The sequence below is a fragment of the Ovis aries genome, chromosome 25, assembly GCF_016772045.2.
Source record: "Ovis aries strain OAR_USU_Benz2616 breed Rambouillet chromosome 25, ARS-UI_Ramb_v3.0, whole genome shotgun sequence".
Classification (NCBI taxonomy): Eukaryota; Metazoa; Chordata; class Mammalia; order Artiodactyla; family Bovidae; genus Ovis; species Ovis aries.
The window spans coordinates 44,017,910-44,043,289 of record NC_056078.1 but is presented as its reverse complement, the minus strand read 5'-3'; the positions used below and the strand labels follow the sequence as shown (position 1 = coordinate 44,043,289).

General features: G+C 45.7%; 1 long non-coding RNA gene across 1 annotated transcript in view; it reads left to right on the top strand.

Annotated features, from left to right (window-relative positions):
- LOC121817988 (uncharacterized) overlaps nt 1-20,446 on the top strand; it is a 30,035-nt gene extending 9,589 nt beyond the window's left edge. Inside the window, exons 3-4 of the long non-coding RNA XR_006058093.2 lie at nt 18,657-18,736; nt 20,024-20,446. This is a non-coding gene — a long non-coding RNA (uncharacterized LOC121817988). The remainder of the gene's footprint in view (nt 1-18,656; nt 18,737-20,023) is intronic.
- Nucleotides 20,447-25,380: the final 4,934 nt, after the last annotated feature.

The following is a 25,380-nucleotide window of genomic DNA, read 5'->3' as shown; positions in this document are numbered from 1 at the left end:
TTAAGAGAAGGGAATCTAACCTGAATGTGTTGCCTGAAGGAACCCAATTCAAAATGTATGTATTAACAGGTAGCCAGCCAGGCATTCTCCTTTGTAAAATCTTTTACTCACTCATTCTTCCTTGCACGGAAGCCCAATATACGTTATTTAAACTCTCTGTTGGTTCTAAAGTATTTTAATTTTAAAAAGGTGGGAGGTGGGATTTTGAACCACTTTAGAAGCTGGTTTCCTAAAGATTTCTACGTTATCATTTCCCTTTGTGAGCAAAAGCCCATTGAGAAGGATGGAAAGATTTGGGACTCAGTCCAGAATTAGATGGATGTACTATAAATGTCAGTCTAACCCACTACAGCAATTCTCAACTACTGGTGGCCTTGGCTCATCGTCTTTCAGTGACTGTGGAGAGTGGCCGAAGTGAACAAACATGCCTAAGGGCACTGGACACGCCTGCTCAGCTCCCGCTTAAGTCAACAGTTGGTCTGAAGCTGTACTTAGTGAAGTAGAGAAGAAAAAGTTTTAGTAATGCAATCAACAAAAAATATCTCCCTCACTCTATTGCATCTATTTGGACACACTGGACAGGATGACCTGGGATAGCAATCTTTCCTACCGCCTCACACGAATATAAACAGTCCATGCATGTGAAGGACTCTCTCACATACACATATTCCCAAAGGTAAATTTAAGTTAGGCATAGACAAACAGAAGGCAGTGGCTATGCCTCCTTTGAGATTGAAAGACCACCCTGGTCTCGTTGGAAACAGTAGGTCAAAATCTATCACTTGTCCACTGATTAGTGTCTGCGTTTGGGGTAAGTAATGGTAATTTGCAAGATAACAGCAGCTTGATGTTTGCAATTCTGGTGAAGAAAAATATTAGCTGAACTCACTGTGTGTTTCTTTTGAGCAACACCACTCTCTGCTCTGAAGAGAAATTATGAGTTTGAGAAAGAGTTCAGAAATATCTCAGAGCCATGATGTAAGTTAAACAAAATGTGCTTGCATTAGTGAATCGTGGCCCTGATTTGTTAGCCTTCTTTGAATTTCTCTGATCCGGGGCACTTACTATACCTCGTTGCAGCTGAATACAGATATTGACAGAAACCTCTGGGAGGAGAAACCAAGATCATTTATGTGAGTATACAATATGGCTTAATAAGGGTAAATGGGGATTTGCACCAGCAGAAATTACTCATGGTCTAACAAGACAGTTTCTTTAAGAAACTGACATTTATTGAAATGGGCTTTGGATAATTACTTGTTTTTTCTGTGTTGCTCAGATATTTTACTCCTTTACATTTTAGTAGCTGTTATTATTCTGCAGAAAATGCAATTATATTAATATTGCATTCACCAAGTATCTCTGGGTCTATTATGAGGAATAAACAGCAGATTTAATCACAAACCAGCATATTAATTGTAAGCCGCACCTTTAATTAAATAATGGATCTTCCGTAAGAATAAGTTACTCACGTTTACTTTTACTTGGGTGAAAAAGAAAAAAAAATTGGGTCTCAAGGTCTTTAGAGGATGAATTCAAGGACAAAATACAGAAATATAAGAGTATGTTAGTGTATTCCTGAACATGATTTCAAGAGCAAATGCCTAGTCTTTTGGAAAAGCTCCTACTTGGGAGGATTTTAATATCTTATGGTTTCAATCTCACATTTTACAGGACTATGTCCTCATTAGGATCTCAAATTTCACGGGCACCACAAGGCTACCCCAGCTCAGATTTAATCAGCAGCAGACACCCATCAGAAGGAAGGAGGGGCCATCCTTGCCCCCTTGTAAGCCCTCCCATTAATGAAATATTCACCAAGAAAACAGAGCCAGAATGCAAACAAACTGTATTGGCCATATCCTCGCCCCACTTCTAACCTCCTGTGATCTTTGGCTTCTGTTCAGTAATTGTATTTATTTTGATTTCATTAAAAAATGTGAGAGATGGAATTCCACTTAGGCCTGAAGTTCAGAGATTTATAGCTCAGATACAACAAAGAGAGTTGTCTCAGTGTCCATATTAGTTTGGGGTTAGGAGCAGTTGTATAGTTGGGATGTTTTCCTGCAAATGAGGTAACAAATGTTCCTCACATGTTCTCAGCAGTTTACAAACAATTTATGGTGCACCATCATAATCACTTTCCTCATTCTGATCTTGATACTGCGTTAGGTGAGGTCCATCTCATCTTACAGATTGTCACCTCATTTTCCCAGATTTGTGAGATTAAAGACAAAAATGCTTCAGAGATATCACAGACCGAAATAAGTTTATTCCATTTGTAGATGTCTATTTGCTCCAAGAGCCAGGCCTGCAGAGATGAAGCTGAGTCACCGTTCCAGCACTGACGCCACGCGTGTCAGAGAACATATTCACGTTTTTACTAGTGCACTTGGAATCTTGAATCCAGCTGGGAAATAGCTCCCAAACCTATGTAGCTGGACATTGTTACACACACTCCCATGATCAGATTCTTCATCAACAGGAGTCTCTATTCTGAAATATCATATGATGTCCCTTATACATGGAATTTAAACAGAAGTGAGACAAATGAGCAAGGCAGAAACAGACTCAGACATGGAGAACCAACTCATGGTCGCCAGGGAGAAGGACTGGGGGAAGAGACAGGGAGTTCGGGATAGGCGTGTATGCACTGCTGTATTTAACGTGGGTAGCCAACAAGGACCTATTGTCCAGGGCGCAGGGAACTCTGCTCAATGTTATGTGGCAGCCTGGATGGGAGGGCTGTTTGGGAGAGAATTGATAGATGTATGTGTATGGCTGAGTCCCTTTGTTGTTCATTTGAAACAGTCACAGCATTGTTCATCTATACCCCAGTGTAAAATAAAAATTTTTTTTTTAAAAAAAGGACTTGAAAAAAATAGAAATCTATATTCTCTACACCCCTGAGTCCATAAACCACACTGTCTGCATGAAATAGAGTCAGTTCTCATCAAAGCTCCAGTTTGGGTGGGCTTTTCACCCTGAGCCTTATCTGGCAGGACTTTACCAGCTGAAGGCAGCCATTCATTTTGTCATGGTATATGCCAGTTGAAACATTGCTGCGCCACAAAACCACGTGCGATGTACTCCAGACGCCCAGAGAGGGGTGAGAGAACTGAAGTTTGGAGGGAGTGTCACGCGCTAGCACTCGGCAGGAAGGGAGGAGAATCGAGGCTGGGTGGGCGAGAGTCCCCTTGTAGCTTGGTGATGAGCAGACTTGACTCATGAGTCAAGAGCACAGGGCAGAAAAGCTGGATGGGACACGGGGCATGTGCCCAGGAGGAGGAGCAGGCAGGTGCTGACACAGACGCGGGCTGGAGACACTGAGTCCAGCCGACGTATGCTGGAGTGGGGGACACGGTGAGAAAGCGACATACTCCTCAGCCGACGTATGCTGGAGAGGGGGACACGGTGAGAAAGCGACATGCTCCCCAAAGCTGGTGCAGCGCCGTGCACACGAGTCAGCGTCTGGAGCCTGGGTCTGTGCGTCTCGACACCATCAGCTTCCGGCAGCATGCGTGGCACTTGGGGGGGCACTGGGTAGCATTTGCTGGGAGATGATGCGTTGCAGATGAGCCCCGGGCAACTGAACTGCCAGGACATCTACTTCAGAGTGCTTTCCCAAAGGAAAGCTGGGTCTTTCTGTTTTCAAGTCTTTCCCCGTCATGGAAGTCTGGCTGACGCACTAGACGACAGTCATTCAGTACAGCAGCTATTATTATAGCGCTCTTCTTCCGTGTTTATCATTTCACTTTTCTTTTCACCAAAAATTGAAAGCAAACTCCCCAAAGGTTGACCTCAATGATTTTTCCCTCTTTCTTTCCTTTGATTCATGAAGAACATTCAGTGTGTGTGTTGGGGGAGGGGGTTGTTTTCCATTTCCTCTTCTTAATTTCATCAGATGAGGACAATTAAAAAGTCACTAACTGTCTAGAATGGGCATGGTTTTAGCACTAATTTATGACTTTATCTTAATGTGTCCCAGATTTAGAGTAACAGATTCTTTGAGACTCAGGGTTGTGTGAGACATAAGCAACGGGTGACAGGTTATTTATGGAGATGGGCAATGTCATCACCCCAGGAAGCCTCCAAAATTGAGCTCACAGCCTTAAGCCATGAAGAAGTGGCCCCATTGTTTCTTTCTCTCCAGACTCATGTTGACAATTCTCTCACCATCACTCCTATGTCAGAGCTTTATAAGTGCTTAGATAGATGCAAGAGCAGACACTTCAGAGGTGAAAAAAATCAACCACAATTATATGGACATACTTGTCAAGTAAAAATGAAAGATAAAAAAAAACAGGGAGAGTATAAATATGAAAAACTAAGTATCTGCCCCCAGGTGTGGACTTCAAATTTTATAAGACAGCATGAAGAGTGAAATCACATTGTGTTTAAAAATATCTATGAAAGTCACTATTTCCCAGGGAAAAGAAATGGCCAAGATGAACCGAAGGAGCATAAAGCTTGAACAAAGTCATAGTCACAGAGATAAACGTGGAAGGAACATGGCTGGATGTTTCTGTGGGGATAACATTGATATTTTTTTAAAGCTTGCAACATTCAGACAATCTTTACATTAGGTGAACTGTCCCAGAGAATATCGAAATGTGGAAAATTTCCCAAATTACTTTTCATGTTAGTATAATGGGCGCGAATGCTCAGTCCTGTCCAACTCTTTGCAGCCCCATGGATAGCCCGCCAGGCTCCCCTGTCCGTGGAATTTTTGAGGCAAGCGTCCTGGAGTGCGTTGCCATCTCCTTCTTCAGGAGACTGTCCCGGCCCAGGGACTGAAACCGCATCTCCTGGTCTCTTGCATTGACAGGCAGACTCTCTCCCGCTGCACGCCCGGGAAGCCCTCTTGGCATAGCAGTGGTGTTCGAATTTGAAGACACTAAACCAAAAATGAAAACTCTAGGTTGAGCTCATTTACGGATAGGAAGATAAAGATTCTAAATCGAAGACTCACAAATAAAATTCAACAGTATATTGAAAGACCCTGTCTAAGTTTTCCTTAGGAATGTATTTCTGATAGGTTGAAAATACGTCTATTAGGAGGTTACTTAAATTGGCCAAAGGGAAAATGATACAGGTTCATTTTAAAAAATGAAAAATTTATCATTGGATAAATTTCAACATACATTCTTATGAAAACTGTAGGCAAAACAGTAAGGAGAATGACAAAAGAAATCTACTGGAATCCAAAAGACATCATTCATCATGATGAGAAAATGCTTGCAGCATTGCTTTGAAAATCAGATACAAGGAAAGGATATCTATTATTATATACCATTTTTCTGGAAGTCCCAGCCACTTCACTGAGATATGAAGACAAAAATAAAGTTATAGTTATTACTCCTTAAGTGAAAGTCAAAGATGTTTTAATTGGGGGCCATGTTAATCTCAGTGGCTTCCTAGTGTTATATTCAAATATGATACCTAACATTGGAAGCGGAGAAGGCAATGGCACCCCACTCCAGTTCTCTTGCCTGGAAAATCCCATGGGTGGAGGAGCCTGGTGGGCTGCTGTCTATGGGGTTGCACAGAGTCGGACACGACTGAAGTGACTTAGCAGCAACATTGGAAGATAAAGTTGGGAATCCTAGCCCTTTCTTCATCAAGAAAGACTAAGTGGTGCCGAATTCCTTTTTACTCATTGTTATATGTTGAGCCATCCCTCCTCCAAATTCATATGTTGAAGTCATAAGTGCTAGGACCCCAGAATATGACTGTCTTTGAGGCCTTTAAAGGGATAATTAAGTTAAAATAATTAGTAGGGTGGGCTCTACTACATGACTGGTGTGCCTATAACAAGAGGAGATTAGGATACAGAGAGAGACCAGAAATATCCACACCCAGACAGACGACCACATGAACACACGTGAGAAGACAGCCCTTGCAAGCCAAGGAGAGAGGCTTCAGAAGAAACCAGTCCTGCCGGCACTGTGATCTTCGACTTCAAGCTTCTAGAAATGTAAGAAATACATTTCTGTTGTTTAAGCCACTGAGACGGTGGTATTTTGTTATGGCGCCTGACATGCTAACAAGTCTTTTTTCTCACTATATTCCTGTGTTCTCGTTGAGGTCCAGGGATCTGGGCCTCGCTTGCATAGCTCCAAGTGGTAAGATCCAATCTTTATGGCCCAGTTTTGTGCACAGATAACCGGTGGTACAGACCTAGGGAGACTTTAACGAATCTCGGTAATTGCAAGTCTGCCTGACGGATCCGACCCAATCCCGTTTCAGAGCTGTTGCTGCAAACCTTCTAAATAGCATCGCTGCTACTTGACTGAGGCCACAGTAGTGCTTCCGGTGAGAGTTTCCTTTCCATGTTCACACTGATCTCTGTGCTTCAGAATTATTTCTCAGAGCCATTTGTCTCTGATGGTTCCCGTGCTGTGGCAAGCTACTGACGCTCGGAGTGCAGCTGGCCCTGTTTCCAAAAGCCCATCTGACTCAGTCCTTGTCAAACTCCACATGCTCCACCCCCTCCCATGCCCCTGCCCCCGACCCCATAAAGTGGATTTTATCAGTTTTACAGAGATCTTGACCCGTTTTGCCTTTCTTGAACAGCTCTGGCAAAGTACCCTGATGGTGCAAGAAAAAAAATTCTTTTTCTTAGTTCTGTCGAAGGCACTGAGAACTCCAACCTAAATGAGACACAGCGTTCTAATGAGGAGCAGATGCAGGCACAGATGCTTTAGCCAAAAGGCTAGGAGAGTTGAGAAAGAGGAAAATGCCAGTATTGCCAAATCCATCGGAGCTAAAAGTTCAGACACACGTTTCATTCAGCTATGGTGTGCACTTTGGTAATTCAATAATTAAGGCATTGCCCCACTGAAGAGTTCAGAGTCTTGTGGAATTAAGCAGTAACTGAGTTTAACAGAGAAGACGCCACTCTTGAACGTATTCAGTGGAAGAAATGTCTTCATTTGTCTTTAGAGCTTGAATCTGCACTAATCCAAATCAAAATCAGTGACTAATTACCACATTTCTGCTGAGGGGAAAAAATCTGCTGTAGCAAGAAACACATTGAGAATGTGATGTTTCTGTTTTGTTTATACATCATGCGTAGCAGCTTTGCCATGAAGACATGCCATGTGTTATGTACCAAATATACACGACAGCCAATTCTTCCACCTACGTCTTCATTTGGTGAAATTTTTGTAGACTCAAATCTTGTTACTGTACTTCCCTATGAATGGTTCTTATGGGAGGAAGTACTAGTCGCCTGCTCTTTCTGGAAAAACTTGATGACAAAATACTACAAAAGTCGTGAAGTTTCCTTCCTTCATCTTTTTGCCGTGCAGGCACCCAGAGAGGAAGCAGGCAACCCCTCTGGGAGCGCTCAGGTTTGAACGGTGGAAAGGCACGTGTATAAATCCTATAACGCGAACCCAGATCTTTGGATATTCACCAGTGACAACGACTTTCACCAAATGACTGAGGAGGAAGGAGAGGAGGGAGAAATGAGCACACCAGAGGCCTTCGTGTCTTTTTCAGACTTCATCCACTGGCCATTTTTTCTTTGCTATTTTTTCTTTTTATTTGCTCTGAATTCTGGGATTTCCTCCTAAGAGCCATATAACATTAACTTCAAATGAAGTGAAAATATTCTTTAAAGAAAATGTTCTTTAAATATCTCTGAGTGTTCCAGATCTTTTTCTCAAATGTTTAGTCTTTTTTTTAACTATAAAAGGAAACTAAAAAGTTCACTTCTTGATGAACTTGAACTTCTAATGTTCAAGTTCACTAAAAACTTTAGAAAATACAGAAAAGCAAAAGAATGCCACTAACAACAATCTCCCAGCACAGGGGGCACCACTCCGCCCACTGCAGAGCGTGTTTCTACAAGCCTTTTCCATGAAAACCAAATTGCGTAGCTCACTCATATCTCTGAGAAACCTTCCCAGATAATCTCCTGTTGGACATCACTTGCTCTGTCTTTTCACTGCTTTAAGTTCTACAGGAGAGCAACAAGCTTATATTGAGTCACATTTAAAGACACTAGAAAAAGTTTCTGAAAATTATGATTTACGAAATTACTTAGTGAAATGTGTTCAAAATGACCTAGTAGTTAGATTTTTTCTTTTTGACCCAGATGTTGTTTGACCAAAGAGTCCTGTTTTCCAACCAGAATGTGGGCCAATTTACTTTAGGCCAATTTACCTTAAGCCGATATAATGTTGCCAAAGTCACATGTAACAGATCTAAGAGACTTTCTCAGTGTTGATCTCAATATTCTCCACTTGATACTCTTCATCCTTATCCTTGTATTGTGTCTTTTCCTTCAGCCCATTTTAAACACTTCTCCCATTCTCCACCTGGCTTTCTGCCTAAATTTCTGTTTCTTCAAGGTTTCTGCTCTTGAACAGTCCAAAATCTCGTGGGCATATATAAAGTGCATAGCACATGGGAACATCCAGCCACCCCCAAAGCAGTATCCACTCATTTTTTTCAGCCTTTTATCTTAACACAAGGATAGCATGTACTTTTCAATGTCTTTTAGGATTTATAAAAATGTTTATATGAGTTTCGTTTCCCCAACTTGAGTTGACAACATCAAGACACAGAGAATATGTGTGATTCTCCCAAGCTCGGAGCTACATTTTAAAGATCTAATGATTGGAAAGTTATTTACTGCCCTGAGCTATTTGCAATATTTAGATACAAGAATTCGCTTTGTATGATGCTGAAGGAAATTTTTAAACTTAAAAAACTGGGCCCAAAGCTAAAAACTTGCTGAATTTTCAAATTCCATTAAGGCAGATTGTTTCACAAACCTTAAATTTTCAACTGTGAATAACATTCCCCTGGATGATGCAGAACTATTATTTTGAAGTTAAGAAAACAGGCTCCCCTAGCAATTGTTTCTGTGAACTTGGCTGGCACCACAGAATGCTTTGCAGCAAGTCAAAGCAAAAGTATTTCCAGGGGCCCTGTTGCTCCATGTGACTTTGCTTACGTTTGGTCGAGTTTCACAGAACAAGAGGAAAGGGCTCCAACCAGGCTTTGAAGGGGTCAGCATGGCTCAGCTGGACGCCAATGGCTTTGGATCTGATCTAATACAGAGAGGTGACTGATATTTGGAGTGTGTCTCCTCTTCAGCAGTAATTACCCTGAGCATCTACGTAATCACTTAATCCCCACTACAAACCGACTGAGGCACAGGAAGGGTGAAGACCTTGCCCGTGTCATCAGCTAATCCTGGGAGAGCTTGAAGCCCTGGCCATAGAGCCTGGCTCAGAGCTGCCCTGCGATTCAGCGTCCCCATGGTCTCTACAGTCAGATCTGTTCATTCATATGAGTTCTGGCATTCATATGAGTTCTGCAAAAGCAATCCATACAGTTCTTAGGAGCAGGATAGTTTCGGCTGCTATGACAGACGCCACACTCATTCCTGTGTAAATTCACTGCTCAGTCTCAATCAGCCCCTTCCAAATTCATGGTAGGTGGGAGGGTGAGTGGTGAGTGATGCAGCGCTTAGGGCTGTGAATACCACCTTCCTCTGATCCCACACCACCTGGCTCCGTGGTTTCACACGTCTCTGCCCCACACTCCCTGTTTCATCCGCCTCCTGCACGAGAGCCCACTCCCGCACCGCACAGCATGAGTCATCACTGTGCTCGCTTGAATTGGAACAGAAGAGATTGAGGAATGTGACTGTGGTTCAGAGGAAGAAATCTGAACCGCATCTTGACTGCTGATGGGGTCTCCATCAGGAGTGAGCGAAGGAAGGTTTACTCTAGGAAGTGGGGAGAACATCTCATGGGCAGGAATGCAGACAGATCAAGACTTGACGTGCTGGGGACAGTCAGGAATAAGGAGAGTTCGGATGGCCAGAGCCCAGGAAGGGTAGGGAAGGAGCAGGGGAACTGGGAGCCCTTGAGTTGGTGTGGTTTGCCACCTAGCTCTCTTTGGCATCTTTCTTCGACAGGCCTACAACACCCCCCCTCCCACCACCACACCCACGCTTTATATGTGATTTCCTCATATGCTTTGATGTGAAGACACCCTGAACCTCCCAACCCCACTCACCTCTAAAAGAGGATGAGTTGAAATGTAGCGGAAGGACTCGTATGCCCAGCTGGAAACTTTCAATGTCAGGTAAGAGGGTGAGGGGAAGAGGAGATTCTGCCAGGGGGTCATGCAGGAGACCAGGGTTACAGAGCTCGGTGCTACAGTGGCGAACCTGCAGGGTGGCGAGCGACCAGGAAAGGAAAAGGGGAGCAAGGAATGAAGGCGGGAGGGAGGGAAGAAGAGGAAAGGTTGATAAAGAGGCAGGAAAGGGAGGAGGCAGAGTGCAGCTCCAGGACGACACCTGAGATGCGATGAAAGGGGCCAGAGCCCTCTCCTTTGGACCCTTCTCTCTAAAGCATTCATCCTAGATAAATCTAGCACGGTCACATTTTTGTGCTCTTTCCACGTTTCACAGGGAGAGGGGGCCTTTCCATTCGACAGAAGAAGAAACGATTGCATAGAAAGATGACCCAAATAAACGTGGTGCCAGAGGGATGGTTCTGGTACTCAAACAAACGCTTGTGGTGGGGCAGTAAGAGGGCTCCTTTAGCCTGTTTAGAACTTATCATGAATCCAGGTCACCTGACACTATGTTCTGGGTCTTGGTTGTCTCAAAAGGTAAAAGAGAAAAAAACAATCAGTGTGTTTATTAATTGAGGTCAGGCTGCGCTTACCTGTGCTCAGCCCCTCCTGTGTGTCAGGCACGATGTTGAACATGAGAGGAAATGAGCTGATGAGTAAGACCCTTGATTCGTGCAGACATGAGGGGAAAGGGCATTTGAGGCAGGAGAAAGAGGCCCCTCAGAGCCCATCCATTGTAAAGCCCCACTGAATTCAGCCCTTCACTTGTGATGCCATTTATTTACGGATAGGAAGGAGGCACAAGGAAAGAAAACATTTTCAAATATTTACATAAGAGACTCTGTGGCTTTGAAATCCTCACTCATGTATGTTTCTCAGTGTTGGTTTGATCCTTATGTTAAACTAATTGCACGTCAAGCTCTGACAGGACGTTTGGGATTCAGTTCCACTGTTGGTGACACAGATGGAGGGAAACCTTAGCACACAGACTGTCTTCTTTTCTGTCCATGGGAAGAGATACTTTCAAAGAATACGGGGGACAATAATTCTGGCGAAACTAGGATTGTATGTTGCAAGACGGGAAAGCGTCTGCAAGCCCGGCTGATGATCCCATAGTTTCTTCCAAGGATTACGCGAGTTGAGTTTCCCATTTCAAACCCTGGCTCCAGGTCTGTGGCTTTGTCTTTTAAAGAGAATGCCAGAGCCCAGAAATCCATTTATTCCCTGCAGTAGGCAGGGCAGAGCGGCACAGAAATAGACACATCCTTGTTGGCGTCCTTTCCTTCAGCTCTCATCCAGGTGTGTAGGGGTACAGAATGAACCTTATTTTGAGGCAATGTCTCAGTGGGGAGCTGTTTTTTAAGTGTTCCCTTCTCCATACACGTTATAAAGGGTAACTGTTGGCTTTGGTTTCTTTAATAATAAAAAGCTGGTTGTAACCATTTCAGAAATCCATTACCAAGTAGTTTCTTTAAACAACGACAATTTTGGCGATTGTGCATCTCAGCATTAACAGACTTGATCTAGTATTCAGACGGAGTCTTGGCCAGGAAGCCTCCCTCCTTAATAAGAACCTTGGACCCAAGAATTTCACATCCAGACCAGGCTGAGCTGTTGGTTATCTGCTAGCTCCTTGGATTGGAAGAGGAACCCCCTCCCCCACCATCACGACACACTTACCAGCAGATGCACACACAGATACACGTGCACAGACACACGCACACACACACACACACACACACACACAGACACTCCTCACCCATACTGTCCTCTCCACTCCATCTTGATGCCAGAAAAGCAGGGTACCTTTAGGACCAGAGACAAATACAGCATTGGTTGTCTTATTTGGGCAGCTCTCTATCTGTATTACCCATCACCAGAGGCTTAATTGTGGAAGGAAAATTTAGCAGGCAGATGACAAGGTTGGGGAGGCTAATTTACTCCCTAGAGAGACGGTTTCTGCACAAGATAGAGAATCCTGACACTCTAAGAGACTCCACAACCTCTAGGGTGATGGGGTCACTGTGCCCATGAGACCTTTGGTTATCATGGCCTGAGCACCAGATGAATATTCCAAATAGCTTAAGGGGCATCCTGTCTGAGGCTGGGTGCAGGGTTCCTAAGGAATGGGACGGGGTCCAGTGGTGAAGGACCTCCAAACACTTCCAACTCTGACCCCCTGATTTCTCCAGGAGGGACCAGCTTTTAGCGCAGGGAACAGCAGCAGCCAGATTTCTTTTTCCGCATTAGCAAGATTCAGCTTGCTGAGTTGCGTCAGTCGTGTCTGACTCTTTGCGACCCTTTGCTCTGTAGCCCACAAGGCTCCTCTGTCCATGGGATTTTCCAGGCAAAACACTGGAGTGCGTTGCCATTTCCTTCTCCAGAGGATCTTCCCACCCAAGGAACAAACCCACATCTCTTAACGTCTCCTGCACTTGCTGATGGGCTCTTCACTACTAGCGCCACCTGGCAAGTCCAGAATGATTCCGCACTTCTGTCCAGATATGTGCGTAATCAGTCTCTCCACAAAGTCAATTGCTTGTCCCTTCACTTTTTCATTCACCCATTCTTCCCTGATCCGAGTTGTCACAGAGTCTCATGGTGCAGCAACTTCCAAGCCTCCCTCCAGAAGAAATGGATCATCTGAAGGCTCTTGTATCTATTCTACAAGTTAAATTTGTCATGAAAAACCTTCCCATAAAACTCCGCCATTTCAGAGAGCTCCCTTAGTGAAATCTACCAAAGAGAAAATGATACAAACACTTCCAGAAAGTTAAAGAGGAGGGGACACTTCCTAACTTACCCTCAGAGGCCAGTGTTGCCCTGACACCAATTCAGAGACATGACAAAAAAAGAAATAAAAAACTACATTCCAATATCTTTTATGAAACAATGCAAGGGTTCTTAAAATTTTTAGAAAAATCAAAACATACAAAGTACGCAAAAGGATGACATGTCACGGTCAAAAGAGGTTTCCCTCAGGAATTTAGGATTGATTTAGCATTTGAAAATCTATCAGTATAACTTACCATACTGATAAACTAGAAAGAAAAAAAGCATGATATCATTTTGACAAAATCTAACATCCTTTGCTGATAAACTTTTAGCAAACTAGGGACAGAATGGAACTTCTTCAACCTAATAAAGAACATTTACAAAAGCCCTAAGATTATATCATACCAGTTGGTGAAAAACTGAATGCTTTTCTGCTGAGATCAAGAAAAAGATGCAGATGTCCAGTCTCACAGCTTCTATTCAGTATTGTAATGAAACTTCTAGGCAGTGCATCCAGATTGGAAAGGAAGAAGCAAAATGGTTTTCCTTTGCAGATGACATCACTGCCTCTGTAGAAAATTTGATGGAATCAGCAGGAAAAGCTACTAGCATTAATAACTGAGTTAAACACATTTATAGAATAAGATAATACAAAAAATCAAAACTAACTGTACTTCTATATACTAGTAATGAACAATAAAATGTTTTAAAATAGCAATATTTATAATAGCGTCAAAAATATTAACTACTCAGTGACAAATCTGACAAGGGTGTGAAAAATCTGTACCATGAAAAAATTTCTAAAATATGTTGCTGAGGGAAATTTAAGTAGACCTAAGTACGTGGAGAGCTATACCTTGTTTGTGGATCAGAAGATGCAGTATTATTATGATGTCAATTCTCCCAAAATGTATCTATGAATTCAATGTAATCCTGATCAAAATCCCAGCAGACTGTCTTAACTGAAATTTACAGGCTGGTTATAATAATTCACGTGGAAACATAGCGGGGCAGGAATTGCCAAAACACCTTTGAAATAGAAGAGCAAAGTAGAAGACCAGTGAAAGCTAATTTTAGGGCTTAGAAAGTTATGCTGATCAGAACAGTGTGGAATTGGCGTAATGGTGGGGAAGTATGTCAGCGTAGAGTCTAGAGTCCAGTCTGGAGACGGACTGGCGCCCACGCGGGACGGCTAAGGTTTTCACAAGAGTGCAGCGGCAGTTCAGTGGAGAGAGAGGGTCATTCAACAACTGTTGCAGGGACAACTGGATTGCTATATGTAAAAATAATGAATTTAGATGCATATACAGAAACTCATTTAAAACAGATCTAAGTGTAAAGTCTAAATGATAAAATGTCTGTATAAGAAGAAAACCTTTGTGATCTTGTGTTAGGCAAATATTTCTTAGCTCTGACACCAAAAGGGTACTTTTTGAAAAAAACTAATGGATTGGATTTCATAAATATTACAAACACTTATTTGAAAAATGCTGTGAGAGGAAAAAAAAGATAAACCACTACTGGGTGGAAATAATTGCGGAGCCGATAACTGATGAAGGACTTATATAACGGACTCTCAGAAGTTAATCATGAGAAAGCAAACAACTCAGTAAAAGAACAGGTGAAAGATTTGAAGAGGTGCTTCACCCAGGAGCAGAAAAGGCAAGAAAAGATGCTCAACACCATTTGCTATTCAAAACCTGCAAGTTAAAGCCACAGTGAGATGACCTTCAGGTCTATTAGAATGGCTCATTGAAGAAGAGTGCCCATACCAGATGTTGGTGAGGATGCTGAGAAAATGGAGCTTTCAGACACTGCAGGCAGCGGGAAGGAGGACATGGAATGATTCAACCACTTTGGAAAACAGTTTGTCAGTTTCTTAAAAAAAAAATTAAACATATACCTACCAAATGATCCAGCCATTTCATTCCTAGATATTCACCCAGAAGAAATGAAAACCTGTGTCCATGAAAAGACCTGGCACATGAATGCTCACACAGCTTTATTTGTAATGGGAACAACCCTAGCGTCCATCAGCACGCCAATGGACACACACGTGGCAGCGGATCCATACAGAAATCCACTCAGCAATACGAGTATGAGCTACTGCTCCTGGCTACAGGGGCGAATCTCAAAAGATTACATGAGTGGCAGAAGCCAGGTCAGAAATAGTGCACAGCGTAGCACCCCATTCTTACAGAACCCAGGAATGGCAAACTAATCATCAAAGAGAGAGAGAGTTGCTGGGGCTTGAGGCAGAGCAGGGGGATGGGCTACAAACGGGCGGAGGAAACTTTGCTGGGGGCGACGCGCGTGCCCATCAAACTCGCTGCAGTGACGGCTCCAAGAGCGTAGGTGTAGATCAGCATGCGCAGTCTATGTTTTGTGAATAATATCCCAATATAGGCGTTAAAAGAGAAGGAGAAATTGAGATAGAGGGTCAAGAGGAAGAGAAAAACTGAGGGAGGAAAGAAAGGAAGGAGCGAAAATATGGGAGGAAACCATGCTCTCCAGGGTTAGAGTGGGTCTGGGCTGCACTGGTGAGTAGGTCACTGGAGGTCTTCCACCCAGTCTGTCCACTGGAGTCCAGTGATGTACAGCACATCGCTGCTGGGAGCGAAGCTGAGACCTAAAGAGGAGAGAGCTTCCGTTTCTAATGGCCCCGTCCTTAAGCCTGCTAGGGCTTTCCCAACATTCTGTGGCCTCTGAAGAGACAGTCCATCTCTGCCACTGTCTGTGATGTGCCCACCCCACGGCAGAGAACCCTGAATGGGGAGGCTCTAGACCGATTCTCGGCTGCAGTCTCTGCCTCGGGGCTCTCACTCACTAAGCTTTAGCCGCCACAGGCTGCTCTCTTCTGGAACCAGCCGAACTCCTTTCTGCTTCAGGAACTTTGCATGTGCAGATCTTGTGCCTGGCAAACACTCCCCCAAACTCCTATGTGCGTCTAGATCTGTAGGCCTTAAGTAAATGTTACAACCTGAGGAGGCTTTCCTTCCCTCAGTCCCAGGCCAGATCCGATCCTCTATGTCGGCCACAAACTTCAGTCCCCTTACTAATTTGGAATCCCAGCGTTGCCTTAATAAAATAAAAGATGAGGTTTGCTCTTTCCACTTCATCTCATTTGCAGAGTGACTCCCTGGTTCCATTTCTGCCCGTGAATGAAAGCAGACACCAGCTGCAGGGCCTGCCAGCTTCCATTTCCTACAGTCCTATACCCCAGGTCCCGCCACCCCCCCATGACAATGTCACTTCAGCGAACACAAAACTCACAGAGCATCCCCTGCGCCTGCACACTTCTGGACTTGGGGATGTGGAAATTCTCTAGATTCCTTCCTGATTCACAGGGTTTGTGACCGGCTTGGTGTCTACTACATTACAGTTTTGAAATCTGAGAACAGCAACCTCAACCATGAAACACAAACTCAATTCCCGGCTGGAGCTTGTGGGTTCTTCTGGAAAACCCACAGGCTCAGCTTCCCAGCTTTGCCAGGAGTCTGGCTATGAATTACATTTATAGGACTGTTATCACATTATTGAAGAGCAGGAAAGCCCTCCGGTTTTTGTGATCTTGCTGCGAAGGCACTTCTCTCTGCTGCCTCTCCCATCTACTTCCAAGCTTCTCAAGCTCTTAAATAGTCACCTCTTAGCTTGAGAATTTGGAACATGGTTCAGATGAAATCATGTCACTAACAGTTATTTCTCTATCTTGATAGCTCTTGGGAGCTAAAAGTTCCCTGAGCCAAACAAATGTAAATAACGTGGATTTGATTTGTTGGACTCTTGTCAACAGGGAAGCTGCTGCTTCCTTATAGTTTCTGTAACATCTCGGTGTGTTTAGTACAGGATGGCTTTAAATGCTCAACTGCTCTTCAAACTTCTGTCTTTTTATTGAGATTAATTGATATATTATATTGTAGGTTTAAGTTCCACAGTGTGTTGATTTGATTCATTTATACATTGTAATATGATTATCACCATAGTATTAGATAATGCCTCAATCATGTCACACAATTGTAATTCGTATTTTGTGGTGGGAACAATTATGAACTGGTTTCATATTTAAAGCGTATAGGACAGTATTTTGTTGTCTGTAATCCATATGCTGTGTATTCCATCCTCCAGGATGTAATTGTCTTTAGTTGCGTATTTGTATCCTTCAACAACATCTCAATACCCATCCTCAAGCTCTTGGTAAGCACCATTCTAAGACTCTCCATTTCTGTAAGTTTAGCTTTTTTTTAGATTACACATATAAGTGATTATTATGCAGTCTTTGTCCTTCTCTGTACGATCATCTCACTCAGCAAGATGCCTTCCGGAGATTACACATAGACACGTTCTCGCATCTTCTTTGTTCATCCATCAGTGGATGGGTTTGTATCCTGGCTATTGCAAACACTGGTGTATAGACGCAGCAGTGCAGTATCCTTTCAATGCCCTGTCTCCATTTTCTTTGGGTAAACACCCTTAAGTAGGGTTGTTGGGTCATATGCTCTTAAAACTTTGCAAACAGCTTTGTGTTTTAGATTTGAGCATTATTAAATAGCCCCAAGGTTGGGCTCCCCCTCCTGCCCTGAGTGGCTGCAAAACACACTGGCCCTGCCTCAGACCTCTCCCCTTGGAGTTCTGGGGGCATCAGAGAAGCGGAAGGGCCACAGGCAGTCATTAAAGCTTGCTCTCCTTCCTGTGGCATATGTCCAGGCCTGCAGAACACCAGCGTTCTCCTCAGCAGCCACTGGTGCGGGCCCCCTGTGGTTTCCTGAGTTGATCCCCATCCAACAATCCAGGTGCGCTCTCTTGCCAGAGCAAACCGTCTGAGAATCCGACCATGTCACTGGCTGTCTAAAGTCTTTCAGGGCGTCCTTTTTTCATACAATAAAGTGGGAGATCCTTACCTGGGAGACCAGATTCTCTAGCCTGGTGCCCAACCCTGATCTCCAGACACTTCCCAAATTTTTCGTAGGGTCTCTTCCAACTGGTTCTAATCACCTTTTCTTTCCCTGAATAACTACACACTCAGCTTTCAGTATCCAAACATATAGCTACATCTGTATCTGTATCTATCTATCTAAATGCCAGGTGCTCCCCCTGGAAGAGGAGAGAAACTCATCAGAGTGAGAAGGAGACTGAGTAGGCAGAGAAGCCTCTGAGCGGGCAGAGCAGAGAGCTGGGACATCCCCACCTGCCACCCCCTGCTGAGTAATATGGGGGCGTGCCTTAGTGAGCTGGGGCTGCCCCAACAACGTGGCAGGGACTGGGAGATGTAGACGGCAGAGCTTCACTTTCTCACTTTCCTGGAAGTCTGAGATCACGGCGGTGGCAGTTCAGTCTCTTCTGAGGCTACTCCCCTTGGTTTGTAGGAGGACGTTTTCTCCCCGCATCTTCACACGCTCTGCCCCTGTGCCGTCAGGGTCCGAATTTCACCTTCTCGTGAGGGCGCCGGGTGGACTGGGTTAGGGTCCACCCTCATGAACTCTTTTTAACTTAACTGCCTCTGTAAAGACTCTGTCTTTACAATCTGAAGTACTGGGGGTTAGGATTTCAACATGAGTTTTGGAGGGAGGGACACAATTCAGACTGTAATGGAGCAGTGTGGGGGGATGGGGTCCTTTCTCTGGTCTCAATTTTATCTCTTCATCTGTAAACATGGGGGTTGGGAGGAGTCTAGCAGGTAATCTTGTGTGCCTTTTATAGCTCTAGATTTTTTTCTGAATTGAAAATCAGGCAATATGAAATAAGAGCTTGAACAATCAGGTTCTCGTGTTTCCCTATAGTCATCTGTGCTGGAGTCAGAATCCTCCCAGCGCTTCCCTGCACGCGCTCGTCACTGCAGAGAGTCACCGTGAAGAGAGGGGTGAGTGTGCTGACCCACCTTCCCCTCTCCTGTGAGAGATAGAGGAGAGAGTCAGCGGTGATGGGAGGCGAAAAACGTCAGAGCTCTGTAAGGCATGGGAGCCGAGGGCTTTCCTGGTGACTCAGATGATGGAGAGTCCCCCTGCAACGCATGAGACCCGGGTTCAATCCCTGGGGTCAGGAAGATCCCCTGGAGAGGGGCATGGCAACCCACAGCAACCCGCTCCAGTATTCTTGCCTGGAGAATCCCATGGACACAAGAAGGCTGGCAGGCTACAGTCCATGGGGTCGCAAAGAGTCGGACACGCCTGAGTGACTGACACACAGGCGTAGGAACTAGCATGAAGTGAGCGTAGAGAGAAGGGGTGTGAGCAGAGGGGAGAGGGGAGCCGCGCGAGACTGTATGCCCAGGTCCTGAAAGGACCAGTCAGAGTCCTGGGGCCAAGGAGGAAGGTGGCTACCCAGGAGGGGCTGTGCCGTCCCCCCTCTCCCCTGCAATCCTGCATGTGCCCCCAGCACAAGCCCCCGTCAGCCTGAGAGAGGATTTCCTCTGACTGCTGGGGGATGCTCCTGGGGTACCCAGGGTGGTAGGTTCCAGGGTACAGCTCTTTGGGGGTTCTCTAGGTCATTCTAGCCAGGTGTTTAGGAATGGTAAGCGTGTGGTGAAGGATGGTGGTGGTTAGCACTTTGGGACAGGAAATAGCTAACATCGCTTTAAAAGCTTGAAAGAGTCTAGTGTGTTGACTTTTGAAACCAGCACATCCTGAAAGACCGGAAGGCAGAGTAACCTGATGATTTTGGAGACAGATAGACCTCTCCTTCCAGTTTCAGGCCCAGCTCCAGAAACATCCTCCTTTAGTGGCCCAGGGATTGGAACCTGGGCCCTGAGCCCTATGGACTCTGTCATGAAGAGTCGTCACCTGGCCATACTCACATTAAAAGGCTGCTTATTGACCATCGTCTCTTCAAGCCCTTGTGTGCTCAGTCGTGGTTAAGATGAGGGAATAGTTAAGTTGCCCCGGACAGAGCCCTGACCCTCTCCTCACCTGCTCTTCCTCTGCTGGGGCCTCTCTCCCCATAAATGTCCTTGATCACTCCCACTCCACCTTCGGATCTCAGCCTCCAGGGAAAAGTCTTGCGGGCCCTTCTGGGTGTAGATGAGCCTCTCTGACCCCACATCTTTTCCTGGCATCACCACATCTGGGTGGAGGTTGAGCACAGAACAGCGCTCACATTCAGAGTCATCGTAGATGCCTATTGTAATACAGCTCTTTCCCCTGGATGGCAGTTTCCACAGATACAGATGCCCGTGTCCGGAGCAAGGGGCAGCTCTTTCCCCTGGACGGCAGCTTCCACGGATGCCCGTGTCCGGAACAAGGCGCAGCTCTTTCCCCTGGACGGCAGTTTCCACGGATGCCTGTGTCTGGAGCAAGGGGCATCTTGGTGGTGGTGGTGACTTCTCACCCCTCCTCTGTTTTACTGAGATGTGATTGACACACGGTCTTCTATGTATAAGAATCTAAGGTGTGTAACATAATGACATATATACTGCAAAATGACCGCCACAATAATTTAGCTAATGTCCATCACCTCGTAGATTTACAGGAAGTGTGTGTATATGTATATATGTTTTTTCCCTTGTGATGAGACCTGTTGGGATCTATTCTCTCAGCAACTTTCAAATACACCATTGTTGCTGTTTAGTTGCTAAGTTGTGTCTGACTCTTTCGTGGCCCCATGGACTATAGACACATGCCTCTGTCCGTGGCGTTTCCCAGGCGAGAGTATTAGAGTGGGCTGCTATTTCCTTCTCAGGGGATCTTCCCAGCCCAAGACTCAAACCTGTACCTCTTGCACTGCAGGCAGATTTCTCACCACCGAGCCACCAGGGAAGGCCCGGATACACCATGCAACAGTGTTAGCTACAGCCATCGTGTTTCAAGTTATGTCTCCAGTATTTACGTGTCTTATAACTGAACGCTTGTGCCTGTGACCATCTTCATCTGATTCTCCCACACTGCATCCCCCACCTCTGGTGACCACCAACCAGATCTCTTTTCTATGAGTTTAATTTTTTTTTAACTCCACATACAAGTGAGATCATGTGGTATTTGTGTCTGTGTCTGACTTATTTCACTTCACACAGCGTCCTCGAGGCCCATCTGCGTTGTTGCAAGTGGCAGGATCTCCTTCTTTTTACGGCTTTATCCATTCATCTGACAGTGGATATTTACATTGTTCCCATGCCTTGGCTATTATAAATAATGCTGCCGTGAACGTATGGTTGCAGATATCTCTTTGACATATTGATTTTATTTCCATCAGATATATACCCAGAATGGAATTGTTGGATCATATGGTGGTCCAACCAGTCCATTCTGAAGGAGATCAGCCCTGGGATTTCTTTGGAAGGACTGATGCTAAAGCTGAAACTCCAGTACTTTGGCCACCTCATGCGAAGAGCTGACTCATTGGAAAAGACTCTGATGCTGGGAGGGATTGGGGGCAGGAGGAGAAGGGGACGACCGAGGATGAGATGGCTGGATGGCATCACGGACTCGATGGACGTGAGTCTGAGTGAACTCCGGGAGTTGGTAATGGACAGGGAGGCCTGGCGTGCTGCGATTCATGGGGTCGCAAAGAGTCGGACACAAGTGAGTGACTGAACTGAACTGAACTGAACTGAACTGATGGTGGTTCTATTCTTAATCTTTTGAGGAGCCTCCATACTGCTTTCCTAAGGGCTGCACCAATTTTCACTCCACCGACAGTGCACAGGATTCCCTCTTCTCCATATCCTCGCCAGTATTTCTTTCTTATCTTTTTGATAAAAACCCTTCTAACAGGTGTGAGGTGATATCTTATTATGGTTTAGACTTTTTTTTTCTTGATAATCAGTAATGTCAAGCACCTTTTCATGTACCTGTTGGCCATTTGAATATCTTCTTTGGAAAATATCTTCTCATAAAGATTAACTCGAAATGAATTAAAAACTTAAACGTCAGGCCTGAAACCATAAAACTCCCAGAAGAAAACATAAGGGAAAAACTCCCTGACGTGGGTTTTAGCAATGGTTTCTTTGATATGACACCTACAGCTCAAGAAAAATCAATGATAAACAAGTGGGGCCGCACGGGGCTAGAAGGCTTCTGCACAGCACAGGGGGCCATGGATGAAACAGAAAGGCACCTTCCGGAAAGGGAGGACTGTCTGCAAACCAGATCTCTGATAAGGGGTGAATATCCAAAATACATAAAGAACTGATACAACTCAATAGCAAAAAAAAAAAAAAAATCGCAGCGATGGCAAAGGACCCCTTGATCTAATTCTGATGGGGGTGCCGTGGGCTCCCTACGGGCTGAATGTACCTCAGGGGATGGTGACAGCTGAGTACTTATCTGTCTTTTCTCTGGACAGTGAGCTCACCAGCCATCAACTGTCAGAACAGCTCAAAGTGGGGTCCCCAGTTTGAACACAGGGCCTGTCATCCACACAATAAATCAAAGGAGTTAGTGGCAGTCTGGGCAGAGAAAGGAGGGTTTGTGGAGGGAATACAGAGAGCAGGGATGAGCGAGGGCTCACTGAGCGGGGCTGGGGGCAGAGAGCGAGGGGCTGGCAGGGCCCTGGAGAGCACGGGCCGTGGGAGCCAGTTGTGTGCCGGGTACTCAGTCCAGCAGGGCCTTCGACCTGTGGGTGCTACAGTTTGCTCAGACCTAAAGGACGGACAAGGACAGCGCCTATGTCAAGTGGGTACAGGGAAATTTACCGAGTTAACTTTTCCAAACCGCTTAGAATGGCACCAGGCACATATACGGCAGGATACGATGTTAAGTGTAAATGCATAAACTAATAAGGAAATGAACATTAACCTTGACAAAATGAAGTTAAGTGTGAGTGAGAAAGCGCGGCTGCAGCTTGCCCAGAAGAGCCACTGAGGAGACCCCAGCAGTGCGCTGAGTTCTCTGGGGCCATCGCAGCCTCCGCAGCAGGACGTCAAGTCTCCATTCAAGGGTATCACCACCGTTCCCTTAGCTTATGGTGCAGATTAACTGGACTCGCCCTGAAGTGAGGAAAACTTAGAGCTTGTGACTGACTGGGGGTGTTCCTGTGCCAGCCTTGCGGTTCTGGGTCAGCTCTGGCAATGGATGCCCATAGGGCGAGCTGTGATGAAAAGGCTGGGGTGAGAGCAGGGCCTGGGGCTGGGCGCTCCAGTGGAATAAGCACGGCTGCTGCCTTCTCTCTCCCTTTCTGTGGTTTCCTTCCCGACGCCTGGTGTTAATCATGTGACTTCCGGGTCTTTTGATACTTGAAGGTGAAGTCGCTCAGTCGTGTCCAGCTCTTTGCGGCCCCGTGGACTGTAGCCTGCCAGGCTCCTCCATCCATGGGATTCTCCAGGCAAGAATACTGGAGTGGGTTGCCATTTCCTTCTTCAGGGGATCTTCCCGACCCAGGGATCGAACCCAGTTCTCCCGCATTGGAGGCAGACCCTTTAACCTCTGAGCCACCAGGGAAGCTGTTCCCGACTTCTGGGTCTCCCACATGAAAACTCCTGTAGCTGGTTCACCCCTGAACCAAGAAAAGATAAGTGCCACATTCATGCAGGCTCCGGTGCTTGCATCTGAGTTGGGCGTGGAGTAGAAAGAGTCATAAACGGCAGAGCCGGGCCAGGGAAACTGTGAGACCCCAGAATCAACAGCTGCGGTCGAGGACTCCTCCTCCCACACGCTAAGGATCTGGAGCCCCTCCAGGACCTGCCGGGGGACAGCACAGATGCTGGGGCAGCCCCAGGCTCTCTCTTGGGCATGTGCCTCAGGGGCTACCAGAGAGCCCCCTCCGCCCTCTCCTGTGCAGGAAATTTCAATCCAAGAAATGCGTCCATCCAGTCTCAGAAACTCCATTAGGCCTTATACTAATACCTTCTGCGGAGAATGAGCTCTGCTTCTCATGACCAAGAAGATTTGGTCTTTGCAAGAGCATCTGTTCCTTCCAAAAGGAACATGAAGGAGAGAGGCGTCCTCTGTCTGCACCACATTGAGGTCCAGGCTCAGAGCATGCCAGGGGCTCAGGCTCCGAGAAGGAAGAGGGCAGCTTCCAGCTGGACTCGGTGTGTGATTAGGCTTTCAGAGGGTTCTCTGGCAGCTGGATGGAGGTGAGATGCGCTTAATAAGCACCCCCACCACCCAAGGCCCCTTCATCTCCACCTTCTAAGGCAACCTAGTTGTGAAATAGCTAAGATCTTTCACTAACTTCCGTTGAGGGGAAATGATAGGAAAACTGCTACACAAATATTCAACAGCGTGTCCAAGTGAGAAATAAACCCTAGGGCCCGGTTCAGTCCGTCTGTACCCCTGTTCCCTCATGTTTTGAACTTTATATAGTTGTATGTGAGCCTGGGAGCTGAGAGGTTGTGTTAAACAGACCTAATAGGACCAGAAATTTCCCACTTTTTCTACAGGGAAGGCAAGAGGCAAGAATCTTCATATGGCGAAAAAGGTGCAACATGAAGGTTTGGAGGTAGCTAGGTCCTGAGTACATCAGTAGGGAGTAGTCCCTGGCCCTGGATCTCTTAGTAGGGGAACAGCAGCCACCCACCCCTGTGACCCCATTCTCTTGCTGAGGAAGGCTGGGGACATAGCCCTGTTCTCCCCTCTGAGCTCAGTATTAACGGTGATGGAGAGCAGTCCGCCCCCTGTATATCCTCAAGAGGAGTCAGTGGGGGCATGTGTTTGGCTCTGGGGGCCTGGTTTACACCTTCTCCAAAGAAAGCGTTCTTCAGTATCACTAACCTACCTTCCATCTACCTCACCCCAGTGATGTGCCAACAGCCTTTAATGAGTATCATGGGTCTCCTCGTGAATGTGTGTGCAGTGACCTCAGTTAGCTCCTGTGGACATCAAAGGTCCAGGTGAACTGAGAGATGCACGGCGTCCTTTTCTCTCTCCTCTCGCTCCTCCCACGAGTAGGGCACCAGAGGACAGGAAGGGCAGAGGAGGGGAAGGCGGACATTCTGCGTTCATGCTTGGGCAAGAAATCCTTCCATGTCTCCAAGAAGCATTGAGGATGCTCTCTAGCCACTGGATGGGAATGGGATTCAAACCTGGGGCAACCCAGAGGCATTTTACCTGCCTCTGTCCGATGAGTCTACTGGGCATCCCAGTGAACGAGGTCCCAAACTGTACAAAGATCGTTTTATTGAGGCTATAACCATGTCTCTCATGCAGATATAAAAGGGACACTTGTCAAGATTGTATTTTTATTTAGTACTTGACAAGTGTTCTTACTCTCTGTGATCTCATGGACTGTAGCCCTCTGTCCACAGGGATTCTCCAGGCAAGAATACTGGGGTGGGTTGCCATGCCCTCCTCCAGGGGATCTTCCTGACCCAGGAATTGAACCGGGGTCTCCTGCATTGCAGGCAGATTCTTTACCATCTGAGCCAGTAGGGAAGCCTCTATAATTACAGTACTGTTTGAATAATAATAATGCAACGAGTGTGTGTGAGATGTTTCTTTCAGTTGGTTCAAAGGTGAGCTTCAAGTACTGCTCATTCATAAGCAGGAAAGAGATGATAAATTAACTTATATACAAAATGGGCATATTGATTGGGCAATAATTGCATTCCACTGAGCACAGTTAATCTGTATT